Source organism: Falco rusticolus, chromosome 5, assembly GCF_015220075.1.
Source record: "Falco rusticolus isolate bFalRus1 chromosome 5, bFalRus1.pri, whole genome shotgun sequence".
NCBI classification, from domain to species: Eukaryota; Metazoa; Chordata; class Aves; order Falconiformes; family Falconidae; genus Falco; species Falco rusticolus.
This window is the reverse complement of record NC_051191.1, coordinates 49,210,881-49,229,855: the sequence shown is the minus strand read 5'-3', so window position 1 is coordinate 49,229,855 and position 18,975 is coordinate 49,210,881. Positions and strand designations below refer to the sequence as shown.

The following is an 18,975-nucleotide window of genomic DNA, read 5'->3' as shown; positions in this document are numbered from 1 at the left end:
ACAGGGAGTCACATAAAAACCCCAGCTTCACTAGCCTTTCTCTGCACCTCACAGTTATCACCCCTCATTCAACTTTTTCACTTTTTTGGGTGACATTTTTTCATTGCAAAGTGAATTAAAAAAAGAATGACTAGCAACATAGTAGAAGCACTAAGGATTATAAACCTTTTGTCTAATCAGAGGTTTTTATAGAGTTTTATCATGAATTTTCTTCATGAGAGGGTGGAACATCTGAGGAATTACTGCACTTAAAAGGAAGTGGAAAATATTTATTTTATGATTTCCAAGGACTGGCTTTTCAAAGGCTGTTTTGTTTATATGTCTCAAAGTATGTGCATAGACAGACAAGAGTTTAAAGTTCTTTCCCAAGGTCTTCAAACCAAGCAGTTTATTCCTCCTTTTGCAAGCAGAGGCTTAACACACAGATCAGAGAAAGGGTATAAACCTTAGTACTCTCTAGCAGAAACCAGTTATCATGATTTTGTAGTCGAGCTGGCTGATCACGTACAGAAGCAGAGAGATTCATTGTAGCACTTGCACATTGTCCACGTGTGTGTCCTAGCCAATGCTTCAAGGGCATCGGCAGGCCCGGGATCAGCCACAGTGTATTTCCAAATTCCTGTAGCAAGAGTGGGCCAGAATGATCCTTTTGCAATTTTCTTTGCTCTTAACACATTTGAGGACTCCCGTGTTAGATTTTCTTGTGAGAGTGCAGCGCTCACTCTATCTGCAGCATGACTTTCTTCTGGCGCCTCACCACCTGTCACTGGCTGGTTGGTTAGCTGCCAAAGGCTGCTTACCACAGCCTGGAGAGGTATATTAAAAAACTAGAGCTTCACATTTTAGTGTGGCTTGGCAGTAAGTATTGTCTCAAAAAATCCCATTGCTTAGGGAGGGGCAACCACAGAGCTGTGCTGGGGAAATCCCAACTATTGTCTAACAGCCAGAGAGACTGCAAGTTCATAAGGGTAGTGAACTGCCTTAATGTATTTCATATATGCCTAAATCATACATAACAAGCCAAATATCCTAGTACACCTGTTTTACATGTTTTATATTAAAACAAACAAACAAAAAAAAAAAGGAAGAAACTCGGTCACTATACTGAGTAAGCTGAAAATTGCATCTCTTATGTAGCAAGCTAGTATTCACAACTATGGTTAGTACGTTGGTTTTCAGCTGAGAAAAGACTAGTTCACTAAAAACATAAACACAATGAGCCTCCTTTCTGCAAATGGGGCAGCTTTGAGATGCTCCACTTAACGCAGACAGAAATCTAGATGTCCCGAGTAATTAGATATTTGGTGGTTTTGGTGTTTGGGTTTGTTTTTTTTTTCAGATGAGGCAAAGGGAGAAACCAATTTGCAAAACAGACTGTTGGTCTTTCAGTGGTTCATAAAACAACCCCAGATCTCGCTCTTGCTTCTGCTGTACCTGGGATCACCCTACAGAACTGCTAAGTGCCTGTCCAGAGTGTAACAGAGGAAGGCAGTGAATTCACTCCAAACTCCCAACGATTTGAATCTGACAAACTACTTCACCTTTGCCTCCGTGCTTTTAACTCAACTGACCTTTTATATTATTTTGAATTATTCATTAGCTATCTAAAATTAATTTCACAAACTTACAACATTTAAGACTGTAAGCAAAGAGAAACTCATATTTGTACTATTACACTAATAGGTTTAATAACAATAATTCACCAACATCTGTAATCATAAAATAAAAACTTCATTATAATTTCAATACTGTTAATACAAATCCTCAGGTTTGCCAGTACACCAGCTGTGTCCTGGTGCTCAACAACACAAAACAGCAATTCATGCAAAATTACCAGTCTTTGTTACTGACTCTTTTCCCTGGCTCCAGTCCCAAAATATTCCTGCTGTTCAGGTCTTTTGTTTCCTCTCACTGGAAGTTTTTTTATTTCCTAGGAGAAAACAAAAGATATTCCCCAAGGATGCCTTCAGTAGCCTTTTCACCTCCAATATCATGCCTCCAGCTCTTTATTCCTCACAGTTAAAAGCCTCAAGTGTTTGGTTAATAGTCTCTACTGACTTGGACAACGTGATTCTTTCTCAGGTGCTTCTGGCATCATGACATGCCCACAGTGTTCTCTAGCACCTCTAACCAGTTTGGAAGCTTAAAGCATTAAGTAAAATACTCATATAGCAATAATATTTTCTGACTTCTTTCCTTAAGGATTGTAAAATGTTCAGAAAACCAAACCAACTAACATTTAATGATTCTTTTTGAATTAGGATGATACTCATAGTATTGGATACTCTGCTGAGGTAGAAACTTGAGGCCTTACCCAGGAGCAAGGCCTGAGTGTGTTGGGCACTGTGCATGCTTTTTGTTAGGAAAAGTTCCTCAGAAGGAGTTTGCAACTTAAAGGCATAATAAAGGCAAGAGGCTAAGAAGAGGAGATAGGTTCAGGATGAAATATTTCTTTCCTGGATTTGAACCATTAATTCAGAAATAGTCCCATTGCACTGGACCTACTGGTTCAATCACTGACAGCAACTTTCCAGCATGCATTGTAAAAATGTGTTAGAGAGGTGGCAATGATCGGAGAGTTCATGGTGCTGAGATATCACTCGTGTTCCTTCCAGGCAGCTTCTCGTCTTTGCCAAGTAGCCATCCAGAGAAAGGATAGTTTATGTTTCAGACTCCTGGGTTGCCTTTGTGTTTCTTCTCCATCTTAGTCAGCTGACCATCTTGTAATTCCTGGTGTGGGTACAGAAGAGCTTGCATGTTTGCTGACTGAGATAATGGATATCTTCACAGCAGTTCTTTTGGGAGGGGAGGGAGGGGAAAGAAAGTAAAAAGTTTGCCTGTCAGTTGGCTGCATCTGTTATTCCCCAAAGCCTACTGAGAATACAAAAAGGGGAATGAACTCAGATAATCAGTCTCAGATAATGCTCTATTGTGTAGCAGACCACAGATCTCTCAAGCTGCCATTAAGATGAGATTCATCACTGGTAGACAACAGAATAATCTAAAATAATTATCCATTATGAGAGCATTGGCACCTTTCCTGAAAGCATCCTGCACTGCACCTTGGTCGAAAGAGGACACAGGCTGTCTTAGGTCTATATGGTAGCTACACACTCTTTCTCTCTCCTTTTATACTGAGAAGCTCCTGTGTTTCTATACCCCCTGGTACTCTGGCAAGTAGTATCCAAATGAAAAAATGGCACATGTCTTTTAAGAACACAGGTTTCTCAGGTTATAGGATACATGCATCTTTACACTGATCATTTGGTCACTCACTAGTAGAGAGAATAAAGATTTTTTCAGTGGTATCTGGAGCACAAAAGTCTGTTAACAGTGTGGTTCTCTGGCTGAGCAGATTAGAAAATTCAAGATGTATATCATTTAAAGGTGTTTTAACCTCACTGGGAAGCTAGCAACATCATGTTTTGATATTGCTTTCAAAATAAGTATCAGAATTGTGTTTGGGCAAATAATGTGCCTGTAAAATGGGCAAAACACTTGCAATGATCTTACAAAGTGAGGGGAGACAGATGCTACACTGCAGTCAGCCATTGGTCTTTTGGACAGACCACTTCCTCAGTGCTATCTCTCCCTGTCATTCCCTACCTTATTCGCATTGCAGACTCCTTACAGCAGGACACATTTCCTAGTAAGAGTCTGTGAAATGCTAAAAAATTTCAGACCTTACTGCTTGTTCATTTTCATGCTGCTTTGAGACCTTAAGTGACTCATACGGGGCAGCTTCAAGGGGAGACTGGACAATGCTTTTAGTGCCATTGAACCAACTCAGGTGTGTCTGCACTGAAAATGTACTCCAGTCCATGTATCGCTGATATTCTGTAAAAACCTGAGGAGTTATAAATCTGGATTTTAAGGTCCAGTTTTGCAGCTACTGAGGTTGTTCTTGTGTATAGAGAATTTTTCATTTTAGCTAAAAGTTCACCTTTTAAAGCTTGTAACCATTTATCACAATGACCAGGATTATAAAACTTTAATTCTAAGACTTACTGTGAATATTTATGTTCAAAAAATAAAGTCCGGAAGATGACCAGTTGCACATCAGCTCTGGACTTGTTATGTGACAAATGTGGGATTCTTCATTTTGTTTAGACCCTTAACTAAACTTGCCCACATAAGCCAATTTTATTTCAGCAACAAAGAATTTAAAAAATGAAAGATCAAAAAGTTTCATTTTGATTTGGGATTGTCAGATCAAATCATTTGGTTAACATCTTTATGACTGTTTCATTCTACTATTATTGCTATGTCTAAATGTCAGTCTCTTTATCCTATGGTACAGATCTTTTTTGTTTGCATAGCTGATTCAGTCTTTCCTCCCTGAACCAGATGTAACAATCTCCCTTTGACCTTCTCTGTAGGTGTTGTAGATGAAATTCTGCACAAGGTGTTAAGAGGGAATATGAACAGACTTACAGCTTTGTCTATGGTTTCAATAGAAGTAAGAGAAAAACAGTCCAGCATCAGCATAAGACATGAAAACATCCTACAGGAGTGGGATGATTTCCTGAGCTCTTTGGGAACAAGGGCACTTAGGAAGACAGTACAGCTATTAACTCATTACTTAAGCAGAGATAAAGCACTTTGAAATACTATGTATTTGATAAGTTTTATATAGACCAAAGAGACAGCTTGATGGATGAATTTTCTGTCAGCCTGTCACATGACTCTCAACAAATGTGACGTTTATTCCCGTTTTTCATAATCTCTGCTGTATAATAGTAATAAGACAGTAAGCAAAGTGTTTCAAATCAATGGTGCATTTCTTGCCTGGTGGAAACCACTTAGCCTTCATTTGTGTTTCCAAGGTGCTTCACCTGAAGGTCAGAACAACTCCTTAGATACACCATGGACATTGACTGTCCTGGCACTTCAGCAAAATCACAGGCAGTCTCCAGTTTTGACAGAATGAAGTAATTTTCTGACAGCTGGTGCCCATAATACAGATGGTGATCTCAAAATATCATCCTAAGCTTTCTGTTCGAGGAGGGTGGGTAGTGCAGTGTAACCCTACCAACAACAAATAGCTTGTTTGTTCCTTTTCTGTGTGGTTGACACTGCAGTTCTGTTCTGAGAAACAGGATTTTGAGGTATTATTACTTTAGGACTCAGGACATTTGAATTCAATTCCTTGTGAATGTCATGTCTGCTGGGATACTGGGTAAGTCTAGATCCAACAAAGGACTCCAGTGCCCTACAAAGCAATGCCCAGGCATGCAGAATGCAGAGCTTTGTGCCTGGTAGTAGGCTTCCTATGTAGTGACTTGTTATATATGAGGCATAAAATAGCTTTCCTATTAAGCTTAACACTTAGACACCAGACTGAACTTTAGGCTTTTGATGCCTAAGTCAGGGTGGCAGGTAGAGGCCTCCTTTCATTCCACCAGTGCCCAGAGCGACCTCACAGAGACAGGTACCTACACTTCTTTGAAGGAACAGGACAGAGTTTTTGATTTTTATTGTTTCTGTCTCTCCTGCAGAATACAAGTGATAAATAAAGCCATAATCTCCTTGGTGGCTATCATCTTTTTCAAGTCCAGATTTTAGAATAGTATGACACTGATTACTGAACTCCTAGAGAAAGTCTACCTTTTAACAGTGAAAACTTATCATAAAGTTTCTAGAAGATACTTTTATGCATCTCTTATATTTTCCTCAGCTCTTTTGGTGAAATATTTAGCTGAATGTTGACAGGTATTGTATATTACTGTGGCTCAACTGTGCTCTTTACATTGATGTGTACTGAGAATCAGGATATATGCATCTGTTCCTTCCCTTTGCTTCAGCAAGGCAATCCTTTTCTTTGAGGTCATGAGTCCTGCAGAATGAAGCAAAAACTTGAACCACCTCAGTCATAGCTCAGCCATGCTTAGTGTGAGACCATCCTAGACTGATTCCAGCAGAAAACCTGTGGCTATTTCCAACTTGTGATGTCTTAACTACATGGTGCTGTAGCCGGTTGCTCAGTTTCTAAATACATTTCAAGGGAAACAGTAAATATGGATTGTTATTGCAGCAGAGCAGTCCAAAATATTTTCCACAGCATTTCCCCACTGCAGCAACCCTCCCTCTTATGAGGGCTGCTGGAGCTTCCTTGTCTTCCATTCTGCCATCACAGGGTCCTCTCCATCTTCTACCTGAGGGCAAAAGGTGTGGGAAGGATAAAGAAAGTTTATCCCATGTCTGGTTTGAACAATGTATACGTTATCTACTTCTCATAGACGTCAACACTGACATCTTTTTTTCTTTTTTTTTTTTTAAATCACTACACCATGACAAGGAGCTTCTAGCATTCAGAGGTGTGGGCAAATCACACTTCCACAGTGCATATAAGCCCCACCACAGCTGGACATACAATTTTCAACTCCCACATTTGTGTAAGTGGCCCGTTCCTGGAACCACCTAATGGAGAGGACATCTTTATCCCAAGAGTATTCTTGCTAGTAAAACCTGGTGATAGTGGGTTCCTGTTCCTGGGCAAAATAAATGTAAAAGTGGTATACTGAGTAGAAAAGCCATCCAGGGATTTGATCCAATAGAACCACTGGATGTGAGTCAACCACTTCCAATCAGTAACCCTATGCTCTGCTGTCTTGCACTTTATTCATAAGGATCATTTAGAATGAATATTGATTTTGTAAGCAATGTGGTATATTGGAAAAAGTCTGCTAATACCAGTAGGTGAAGAAACTGACTTACACCTTCGGTCCATTCAAAATTCATTATTTTGAGGTTATCATAAGTGAATGAACTAGTGGATTTTTATGCATATTTACACACAATTACCTGTACTTTAAAAGGTGCATATAGGACATTAATATTTTATCTTGCTAGCTATGAGCAAGCTCTGATCTTACCACTGCTCTGCACATTTTTTATTCAAGTTTTGCTTGCTTAGAGATGTATCTTGATATTTAAAAGGTTTATATATTCTATTTACTGTTTCAACAAACATATGTGAATATAAACAATGTCCAAAAAAAGTTTCTCCATGACTGAATAAAGGATTTTTCAAACTGTGGGTCTGCACACTGTGGAAACTGATACAAGATGGAAAGGATGGCCTTTTTTGAAGGGACCTTGGGAGACCTTGCATGCCTAACACTGACAAAAGTAGCTGTATGCTTTATACCAGGGGTCCTCAAACTACGGCCCGTGGGCCGGGTACGGCCCCCCAGGGTCCTCAATCTGGCCCCCGGTATTTACAGAACCCCCCCACCACCACCCCCCGCCGGGGGTTGGGGGGGAAACCAAGCAGCCACAGGTGACTGCCTGCCACTGCATCCGCGCGCCGGCCCCCTGGTTAAAAAGTGTGAGGACCCCTGCTCTATATGCATTAGCTCCTGTCCCAGTTCTAAGTGGTCTATGACATTTTCTGGATAGTGGCTGTTCTGCAAAAATAGGTTGCTTTTTTTCTGAAATCCTGCAAAGATGTCAGAATTTTCCACAGCATTTCTGTGACTAGCCTGTACATCAATGATACTGACAAAAGGCAAATGTTAAACTGACAGTCCATTGGTGTTTGTGTTAGAACTGGTTTGTTGCATTGGACAAAGCATCGGTAGACACAGAAGAAAGACAGAAATTCTTTTCAAAAGAGCTGTCACAGTGTACACAAATGAGCCTGCCTGTGATGTGATTATCCCAGTTCTAAGTATCATTTAGCAGGTACTTTGTGCACATGAGAATCATAAAAGATAGCAATAAAAAGATTATTTTAGACTTTCCATCGAACAGAGACTCATTTTTGGTTTCTTTTTGTTACCTTTAAGGAGTCCTTATTCATGAATGTGGGCAATAGGAAGTTTAATTAAAAATAATTAACTATATTGCATCTTGCTGTTGTTAACTTCTGCTCAGTCAGGTAGGACTTGAAAGACACATAGAAGAAAGATTCAGATTTTCCCCAGGTACTTTAATCTTGTTTATTGTCAGCTTCCCTCTTGGATTTTCCTCAGGAGAGAGCCCAAGGTCTGGTGATTGCTTCAGACCCTTATCTTTGTAAAAGGACTGCCCACCAGAAGGAGTAGAAAACACATTATTATACTCAGTAACTACTCACAGTGAATGAGCACAGGTCCATTTTTTGTCAATATTTGTGATAGCTATATGTTACAAAACTTGTCACCTACAGAGCTTATGTAATTATAAATTATTTAAAGGAGAGAAAAACATTCTCAAGAATTATTCCCAACCAGAAAAGAATCCAGCTTTGTCACATTAATGCCTCAGCTCTTCTGTAGTTTTCACAACACAGTATCTACAAATTTAGGTTGTGTGCCCATAGTCTTTCTAGCCACAACACTCAGATTTATGACAGCATAGATTTCCCATCAGAACAGATGGCATACTGCAGCAGAATTTATTAAAGCTGCATTTCCCAGACCCCTTTCTGTAGCACTCTTGCTCTTTCCCCTCCTTTTCTTAATGTGACAGGACATCGTATAGCTCTGACACTGAAACTAGCAAGAAGACATGTGTGGTTCCTTGCAAGTCTGCACTGCATAAATAATCATTCCGATTACTGACCTGCTAAGGCTCCTAGCTGGCAATCACACAGCAAAGCTTGTCATTTCTCCTGTTTGGTGCTGCTCCACCATTCCCTTATCCTGACTTCTAAGCTGTTATGTGTCTCTCATGTCTGACATCAGAGAAGATAATCAGCTGTGGCTTAGGAACTGTATCATTCTAGGTCTTATGAGTAAGTATCTTGGGTTAGTAAGAACACAGACAGGTATCGAAAAAAGGATGTGACTTGACAAAATAAGGCCAAGTTATGAGTCTTTATGTTTCTAGGAAGTGTTATAATTTCGGGTTTTCCATAAATCAGGTTTGTAACAGATGGGTGAAATGTAGGTCAGATGGAGCAGACATCTTAGTAAACACTTGCTTTATGGTTTTTTTTAATAATTTCTGTCTCTTGTCACATGATAAAAGGAGGTTTAAATCAATCTGTGCAGACCGCTTCCAGTAACACAAGGGATAATGCGAGGGCAGACCTGCAACATGAAGGGCAGGATTCTGGCATTCGTTTGTGCCTTGTGTCAGGTTCATCTTGGATGCACACTGGATAAAGCAGCAGCGTTGCAGGCAGAATTTGTACACCTGTTAATAAGTACTGTGACAAAAATGACACACAAGACCACATACTGAGCTGAAGCTCTTGCAGTCCCAGGGCATCAAAGGGTCAACCAAGGACACAGTGGCAGCCTTGACTTTGAATTTCCTGGCTGTTGTTGACCAGCTCAATACTTGAGGTTCATGTGTCTCCTTCATATTTTGAAAAAAGCTGCATGGGACACAGAGCCCCCTCCTCCAAAACATAAGGAATTCCCAGTCCTTTCCTTTTAATGGCTCACAGCCCCTTCTGTAAACATATATATTGAAGAATTTAAATGATGGGCTTTTACGTTGGATATCCCTGGATCTGTGAGGGCCTGCCATATAAATACATCACACCTCACAGGTGCAAGCACTGTTGCTGCTCCTTTTGAGCTGTAATGGTCTCTGATGTTGTTGCACCTGCTGCACATGCTGCAGGTTCTCATCTTGTGACGTATGCAGAGCTCAGCGTGTATTGCTCTGCCCTTGCGGCTGCTTTGGGCATAGAGCTAATACAGATCTCCACTTCTTACTTGATTTAGCTTTAAATATGAAAAAATAAACTTGCAGAAGATTCAAAATCATCTGTCATATTACCCTTTTTTCCCAAATACTTCCCTCCAACTGTTTTCCTCACATCTGGTATCTTTCCCTAATTTAGACACCATGTTTCTTGTTTTACATCACTGACCGTGTGTACTAGGATTTTAATCCCCAGTAAAGGTTGAGTCAAACCCAGGAACTTTTTTCCTCATACATTTCTAAGTTTGTTTAGTTCTGAGCCTAAGAACAAATTATTTTGGCTATTATTTCTTTATACAGTTTATATATTTTATGTACTCTATCTAGAGAAGCCAGCCAATAAAGCGCTTGCATATGTGCTTAATTCAATGGAATTGCCATTCATCTTAAAGATATAAGTACTTGACTTTCTGACATCCCTGGGTAGAGCTGTAAACAGGAAATTACAGTTACTGATACAGATTTAAAAATCTCTGTCTTAGAATACTTCATAGCCTGTATGGAAAATAATTCTTGAACCAGACTCATGTCTATGGGCAAAAGGCGGGTAAGAAATTACATGGTTTCCGTGATACACCTTTGGGGGCCACTGCTGTTAATTGCAAGCCAGACCTGCAGTGGGGCAGATGAAGGCCAGGCTACGTCTTCCTCGGCAAGCACTGCATGAAGAGGGGTGCAACAGGAAGCCTCTGGCTGGGGCCTAAAGACAACATCCACTGGAACTGAAATCAGTGGTAACCTTTCCACGGCATGAAATCACATTTGGATAGGATCCAATAGGAAAATAAATTTTAACTTTCTGTGGAACTGACTATCTTTGCTGCCATCCTGTTCATTTAAAAGGAATAAGCAAAGACCCATTTCCCCTCATGCAGCGGAAACTTATTAGAAACCACTTTTTTTGGTGACACATCTAAGCTCCCCTCTGGGACCACTCATCCCGTAAAAGTTGTTTAAGGCATTTCTGAAGAATAGCTACCGGTACTTGTTCTGGCTCTGTTCTGATTCTTCCTTGCTCTCTTCTCTCTTGAGTGAATTTGTTGGCTCCTCTATAATACATACAATATTAATCAGAGCCAGAGACACTTTGCCACATACAGGTGAGCTGAATAGGGTCATAAAAGCCTTTGGTGGGAACACAACTCTGGTTTCACCAAAGTAGTTACACATACATGCTTGTAGCCTATTTACTTATCATTACCTTAAAGAAACCTTGCAACTTCTCTTATCTTTGGAGAAATTTAATCTGATTCATCACAGCTGCATTTTATGTTGTCTTTTTTCTAGATTTCTGCACAAAATCAGAGTATTATGCTTTGCCTCGCTTCAGCTTTTGGCAGTTGGTGGTCTTTAAAACAGAGATGAACTGGTGAACTGTTCTTGACTGGAAGGGCCATGCAAAAGGCAATGCACTTCTCTTCATTGCAGCTGTAGGCTGTGGGTCCATGTGGTGCTATAAGTAGAATGGGTTCTTTACTGATCAAATATCAACATATCTTTGATAGAAAATTACCTGTATAGAATATATTTATTGCAGTACAGTTACCTCACTTTATGAGAAGTGGAAGAAGAATACCGTGACTTGTGGCTGTGTCTAAGCTCTTAACAATGGACCATTTGATCTAGATAAATATGATGTAAAAGCTCTGCAAGAAACACGTCTTCATGTTTAATGACTCATCTGTCGTGGATGGAGAACAACTGCCTTTCTCCACCTCCAGGAGAGTTGTTAGAAATGAAGCCTTTCTCCTTTTCACGTTGTCACTGTTTTTAACAAACAGCAAAAACTAAACGTGCCTCCTTGCTTGATGTTGCCCTGAAACTATGCGTAGTAATGGATTATCAAAGCAGTGCAGCTCTGCTTGTTAGGGACATTTTCCAAAGTGGAGCTTTGATGTACCATGGCACAAGAATTGTGCTCTGGCTTCTAATTAGTGCTGACGTGGATTTGATAAGGTGCAGAGGCAGGGCTGGGACTGCAGTTGCCAGAGTGGTGTCTCTCGCCCAGCATGAGCAGTTCCAGTACATGCACACCACTAGGGAGGGTAGCGACCTGCCCTGTGATACAGCTCCACAGCCGCATGGCGTTTTATATTTGTTTCCACCATTAAAAAGACCCACTTAAACTCAAAAAACCTGTAAGCAGTGAATGGAAATTATAGCCTGGCAAAGATGACATTTCTCAGGATTGGCTATCTTGAAAATGCAGCCTGTTGGTCACAATTGTTGAGTCATTAATTTCCTTTCTAGGCAAGCAATTAGTGCTCTGTTTCCTGTGAAGAAAATTTCCCTTTGGATGGCAGTGAGTGAGGCTGGGCAAATGATGACAGTTTTGCAGAGGTTAGCCAGCTGCCTAATCCTTAGAAAAGTTTCTGACAAGATGCATTTTACAGAGGAACACTTGCATGTCCATAAACATCCACACACATGTTCATTCACATCCCACACAGAAATGTCAGCCACGATATGGGCCTCATTGTTCCCTGTGCTGTAAAGATAGGGTTTATGCCTAAAAAACTTATAAACCCCACAGCTGATGCCACCTGAAAAGTGATAGATCTATATAAATCAATGAGATTTGATTTATACCAAGTGAGAAAAACATAATTTCTCTGCTTTTATTGGAGCTTTGCTTGAATAAAGATTAAAAAAAAATATGACAGTGTATACCTAAATATATCTTATTTGAGCAAAGATAGAGAGAAATAGACGGATTTTCTTATTCTTCACTTTGTTGTACAGTTCATCTGTCTCTGTTATTATAAGTGAAAACTGATAGACATTAATAAACTAAATATTTCTCACCGTGCCTTTTATTTCTGTTGTTAGTGAGTGCTGCTCAGCTCAATTTCAAATCCAGTTCAGACTGCAGAGCATTAATAAAGTCAACTGATGAAACAAATTCCACCTTTTATAATCTTAAGCTCTAAAAGATTTACTAAATTCTAGTGTCCTTCGATCTCATGTGACGTGTGCAGTCAGAGGAAAATATAAAAACTGCAGCTGGGCAGATAAGATTTAGATTAAGAGAACCATTGCCTCAAGAAATCACAAATGTTGAATTCAGTTTGGATGTTGCACAAAGCAGAACATAAAGCTGTGGGAAGAGCCTGTGAACCCCCTACTGCTGGACAATTTCTTAATGCAGCTGCAGCACTTCAGTAATCAAAAAATGACACTATACCTTTCTCTTTCAGTTAAACAGGAATAATTATAAATAAGCTTTCTATGAAACTCTTTCCACCACTAAGCATGGCATTTTACATTGAAAATTGCTGCCCCACGTTTTTCAAAGGCCTTCAAACACATGAACATTTTCTGTAAGGGCTTGGGGACAATGGGCAGATGCGGCTCCTGGTTATATGACCCATAGGATGGGTAAGGACAGGAGCCTTCCCTCAATATCACGTGGCCAAGGGTAAATGATGCTGTGCTCTTGCCAGTGGATTCCCCTACTCTTTGTGGAACAATGTGCTGGACCGGGTCCTCAGCCCGTGCAGGCCCCCAGGGTGCCAGCAGAATGTCAGGCTTCCCCTGCAAAGCTGGCCATGCGGTTTGGTACTTCTGGATGTCAGCCCCAGCTCTTGCTTGGATGGTAATCTAATGGCCTTGAGCTACTGGGGGATTTCTCTGCACCTCTCTCTCCATCTTCTCCTTCTTCCCCCGCTTGTCAAGTGCAGAAGGAAACTTTTTTGGCTGGAGGAGAGGTATGGAGGGGAGGAATAATACACATCTCTCTGCTTCTCTGATCCTGGAGCTGGTAGCATGGGAGGCAGAGCCACACTGCCTCTGTTCTCATTGGAATCTGTAGTTACCATTCCCCAGGGGACAATTATTCAGTTGGGAGCTTTATGAAGCAGCAATGGTCTCCCAGGGATCAGTCCCTCAAGGCAGGTGAGAGGAGTAAGAAAACTGAGACAATGTTCTGGCTCTGTTTGACAGAATATTTCCTCTGTGTTTGTTGGTTTTGCCTGTTCCTGGAAATGCAAAGGGCCTAGAAATAGTTGTGGACCTGTCTGTACATGCTGATGCCAGTTCTCTTTTTCAAGTTCATCCAAAGCTAGAATGAAGAGTAATCTCAGAATTGATTTTTGCTTCTGATGAGCTCTGAAATATGTGTCAGATTTGTGCTTCAAAGAAAATGATTATTCACCCACACAGGATTGCACTTTTTTTATATTCTTCTCTGCATTTTAACTACATGCTGTGGACTGTTCTTCCAAACAGAATTCGGATGCTCAGCTGAGTACCAGCAGCTTTTGTGACACGTGTGCTGCAGTAAACAGCCCTTGTTTCTTCTGCTGCATATAACCTGAGGTGAGCACTTTTTTTCTGCAAAAAAATTAGTATTTTATTTCTCAAAATATCTTTTTTTTTTTAATTAATATATATGTGTGTGGATAACTATTGATTAGGCCCTTACAAAAAGATTTTCCAGTCACAGTGAAAAATTCCAGTGAAGTGGTTGGTCATGTTGCACAATACTAATTGTTTTAGGGAAATAAATGAGAACAATTAAGCTAAGTTGATCTGTGGTTCACACTTCTTGAAGATGAGATGAACACCTACGTTCAGCGGCCAATTTTTCCAAAATGAAGTATAGTCTTTACATGTTTATATTATTCTGAGCCTTTCAGAAAAACATCTGCAGGGCCAGCTTCAGGTCAGAGTCCTGCCTGGAGCAGCACAAAACCAGGGAGTGTGGCTGCAGTAAAATTTGCTCCTTAGTCTGAAGTGAAGAGCTAATTCTTGAGCAGTGAGGCAAGGTAACAGAGTGGTGATTATCCATACTTTATGATTATCATAACTCTGCTGCTGCTGCAATATTTTCAGCCAGCACAGGATCCACTTACCATGCCACCTTACAACCATCAACAAGGAGCACAGTAGATCCCAGCTGGGACACATATCAGCATATATTATGGCTGAGGGACAAAGTAATTCTCCTATCTGCAGGAATTTATACTTACAAACCAGAGTGTATCACCTGCCTGGGGTGGTAAATCCTTGCTGTAGCTGATTGCCCAGTAGTCTGGCTCTGTAGCAATGCAGGGGATCTCATGGGCAACCTAGACCTGCTGTTGCACAAAGCTATCTCATATTAGGTTTATAGCCAGGAGCTGCTGAAACAACAAGGGCTTATATTTGTTTCCTTTAAGTGCTGATGTGAACAATAGTTCACTCAAAAGACTATTTGCACAAAGTAATTAGGAAGGGTGTGAACTTGCCTGACGAGTTATGTTTCACAACTCAGCTGTGTGCTCAAGGCTGCCTTTGCTACTTAGCGTGAGCGGGTAGTCAAGCTGAGTGCATAGGCTTCATATCAGGAACAGGCTTGTGGCTGTGGCCATAGATATTCTCCTTTCTACGCCTTTGTTCTCTACGTACCCTTCGTCTGTCTTGCCTATTCAGGCTACAAGCAATTTTGGGGCAGGGATTGTTTCTATCGATATGCAGAGTGGAATGATGCACTAGTTTGAACTCATCACCAGCTCTGTACATGCCCCAAACCCAGAATCAGTACAGAAACATCAGCACAGCATTTGACCATTAAAATTGTTGTGGAGGATAATTAATCCAGACAAATATCACATTGACAAAGTTATATTGTCTCCTAGTTCCTTTCACTCTGCTGTGCCCTTTAGCTACAGCCTATTTAGATGAACAGCATTTACACTAAAGGGACCTTGATGTTGAACAGGACTACTGTGTAGTACTATAACAGAAACTGAGGACATTATCAAGCGGTGCCCAAATTACTTAGTGCAGGGATAAGGAATAAGGTGAACAGCAGTAACTGTTCAGCAGTGCCCTGGATGCCAATTGATGAATACCTTCATGGTCCTGGAGGGTTTGTGCTTGGGGGAGTAACTAAACAGATAAGGGAGGGAGGATAAGAAACAGCTGTTTCATGAACTATGAACTGAATGAAGGTAGATTTAAACTAGTTCGAGGTTATAGCCTGTAAAATAAGGCCAGGATAGCTGTTGAGCTCCTGTCTTACTGAGGTAATAGGAAAACAACTTGATTTATAGTGAGTCCCTTTGGCCTTATTTATATCTGGACTTGTGGCAAAAACTTCCGGAGTGAGGCATTCCTACTCTCATTTCTGTAACTTACACCACTTTGTTTTGTAATTTTTATTTTTGGTAATCTCTTTTGTAAACAGAATGTCCTGCAGAGACCTACAGTAGTGAGTCCAATGCAAACAGGACATCAAAATGCATTACATTTAAAAACACATGCTGGTGTATGGTTAAGATTACAACATTCAGAGCTACATTATATAGGATACACTATACAAACACTTGAATTTCTCACACAGTTACCACTATTTTTGAGGGAGTTTATGTTTGAGTTTCTTAGCACCTTATCACAGATTTTATTAACCGTTCCTTGGAAAATCCTTTCCTTTCCTTTCCTTTGTATGTAACAGAAATTGGTGTGTAACCAGACCACAGGGATATCTTTGCACAGGGTATTCTGCTCAGGCACTCTATAACAGACCTTTAAGGCAGCTGGGATTTGCAGGTAGCCCCAGCTCTGGGCAGTGATACAGCCAAGCCTGGGAAGCTGCCAGGCATGCAGAGCCCACTGGGGCTCTAACTCTTTAGGCTCATGAGACTGCTCAGACCCATCTCTCACGCTCTTCTCTCTCCTTGTCACTCAGCTGCTGCCACCCAGGTGCTGAAGCAGCCAGCAACAGTTTTCTGGTCCGCAATGTCTGTCCCCTTGCTTGTGTTCCCTTGCTGTCCCTGCTGCTGCTGTCAGATGAAGGTGGCTGATGGTTGCAAGGAGCAGACTGGGCAAACAAGATGCAAGAGGCTGGGGGACTGCCCACACTGCAGTCTCAAGTCCAGTGGCTCCTACTAAAGACATAGAAAAATGCAGAAACAGGTAACATCCCAATATTTTAGTCTATGTCTTTGTTTGGAAAGGAAGTCCCATATTAAATTGGAAATCTAGCAACCTATTTGGGGCTTACTCCAGCCTTGCTGAGAGACTTAAACTGGAGCGTCATGGCTTAGCTCTGTCTGGTAGAGTAGAAATATGTGAGAAGATTTGGCCCCTGTAGAAGATAGCTTCCAGTCCAATTCATTTCAGTGATTTCTGTGTTTGTCTTGCAGCTTGTCCTTCAATGAGATGGAGTACCGCAGTGTGTGGGAACTTACTGTTTTGTAACTAGCTTTTGCAAAAAAAAAAATATTGCTTTGATAGAGATATCATTCAGTTTAGGCAATGTCCAAGTTTTATCAAGGCCTTCCAGTCTGCTTAATTTGCTCATATACCACATGATTGTGACCCCAGTTTCTCAGATGACTTTGACTGTTCCCTCCCACATAATTAATTTAATGCAACCCTGAAAACAGCGCAGTTTAGTCTCTGTGGAAAGCCCTGTAGCTCCAGCACAACTTAATTCTTTCCAGCTCTTTTTTATCCACGGACTTTCTTGCAGTGGAAAGAAATGGCAGTGCAGGAGCTGCTGAGAGACAGCATCCCTACAGCCATAAAGCTGACACACTAAGACAAGCAACAAGGTAGCACTTAAAAATCTCCTGACACAGCCAAAAAAGAATGTTTGCTCTAAAAACTTGTCTAACTATGTTAATTAAAAAGAGCAACTCAACAAAGAAGAACAAATTCCAGTCTTTATGAAGGCAACAGGAATCTGGAATTACTTTCTAATTACTGAAGTGCAGTTACAAAAGATTTCCACTGGCAGAGGCAAGATCATCAGGCCCATGTCACAAGCCACATTTTAATGTTGTTTTAAGGACAATTTGCCCCAGGTGTGGCTAAAGTGTGTATATGGATTTTAGACGGGAGGAATAAATACCTGGGGAAATTCTAGACATTTTTTTTTATATATTGGTGAGATACAGGCAACACTTACGAATTGAAAACAGTCCTAGAGACAGCCTTTGGACATTGCTTTCAGAAAGATTGATTCTTATCATCTTATCAGCTGAAGCATATGACTGCAGAATGCACCAAGAGGCGGCAGACCGTTTCCACAGCTATGACACAGAAATGACCAGCAGATTATCTGCTTGAGTACAGAAGGTCAGCAATCTTGCTGGGATCTTGGAATACAGGGAGGACAAATTCCTCTCTGTTACCAGGTACAAGTTTAAGGAAAAAAAAAATAATAAAAAGTGCAATCGATTTTAATGGAGTGACTCTGGATTTACACTATTACAGCTGAGACCAGAATTTGGCTCATTGTGTGTAGATATATCTATGAATAACCTTCTTAACCTGTTGGAAAGCTAATGATGGAAAATGTTCCCCATGAAAGCATATATATTACAGCTGTGTAAATATATTAAAAAACCCCAAACTGTCAGCAAACTTGCTGGCAGACATATGAATGTTTCAACAAGTTCTCTGTACTCCACATAGCTTCATTTTTATTCTTTACATAGACACGCATACATGCAAACACTTGCATATAGACTTAATAGGGTCTAAAGAGTACAAGACTCTTAAGAGAGGTAATTTTGATCAGCTAGCTCCCCCAAACAAACAGGATCCTGTTGCAGAATATATGGGATGTGCTGCTTATGAAACACATTTTATAAACCTTACCTGCTTGCCAGCTGTGAAATTCAGCAGGCAATCTACATAATAACCCTGAGATTTAAGAAACAGAGGGCCTTTTTCTCTCCCTTCACATCTTCCAGGGGAGAACAAGAGATGCCCTAATGATGGCACTGGAGTCTCCCCAAAAAATCTTCAGCAAGAGCAGCTGTCCTTCTTGAGTCTTGCTGTAAATTGCTTTTATTGTAGGCTAGTGGCAAATTTTTAAGGAGCAAGGAAGAAACATAGAGTAGGTGTCTTTTAAGTCCCAGTGCCCCTTGGAATTACTTCTGGAGAGGTGTGAGTGACACTCAAGGCTAAAGCTAGAGACATGATCGATCGGTCCTTCATTTTTATAACTGTGTTTAATAAATAAAGTGACTCCTGACCCAAACTTGTACATCCACTATTTCAGTGGAAAAAAAAGGGGGGTAAGGGAGGATTTGACACATACTTCTGGTATTTTTAAAAGCTAATAGACTGGTTAAATCCCTATAACTGAGTAGTTATAGTGAATAGTTAGTGTTTTTGGCAAGGCTGTTAAGACATATTTACAGCATGCAATTGGAAAATAAGCTTGTTATAAATAAACTATTCCCAGTTACAGATTAAGAAAATATTGGATATGTACAAAATGACAGCATTAAACAATGAAAGTATTTCCTGAGGAGCTGAGCCTTAGCAAAAGCCACAGACAAAATATTTTTAGTGGCATTCCAACACTGTGTTTCAGAGCCATTTATAACAGAGCTC

The 18,975-nt window shown here is 40.5% G+C and overlaps 1 long non-coding RNA gene across 1 annotated transcript in view; it reads right to left on the bottom strand.

Annotated features, from left to right (window-relative positions):
* Positions 1 to 1,689: 1,689 nt before the first annotated feature.
* Positions 1,690 to 18,975, bottom strand: part of LOC119147953 — a 42,655-nt gene continuing 25,369 nt past the window's right edge. The window contains exon 3 of the long non-coding RNA XR_005104247.1: positions 1,690 to 6,155. This is a non-coding gene — a long non-coding RNA (uncharacterized LOC119147953). The remainder of the gene's footprint in view (positions 6,156 to 18,975) is intronic.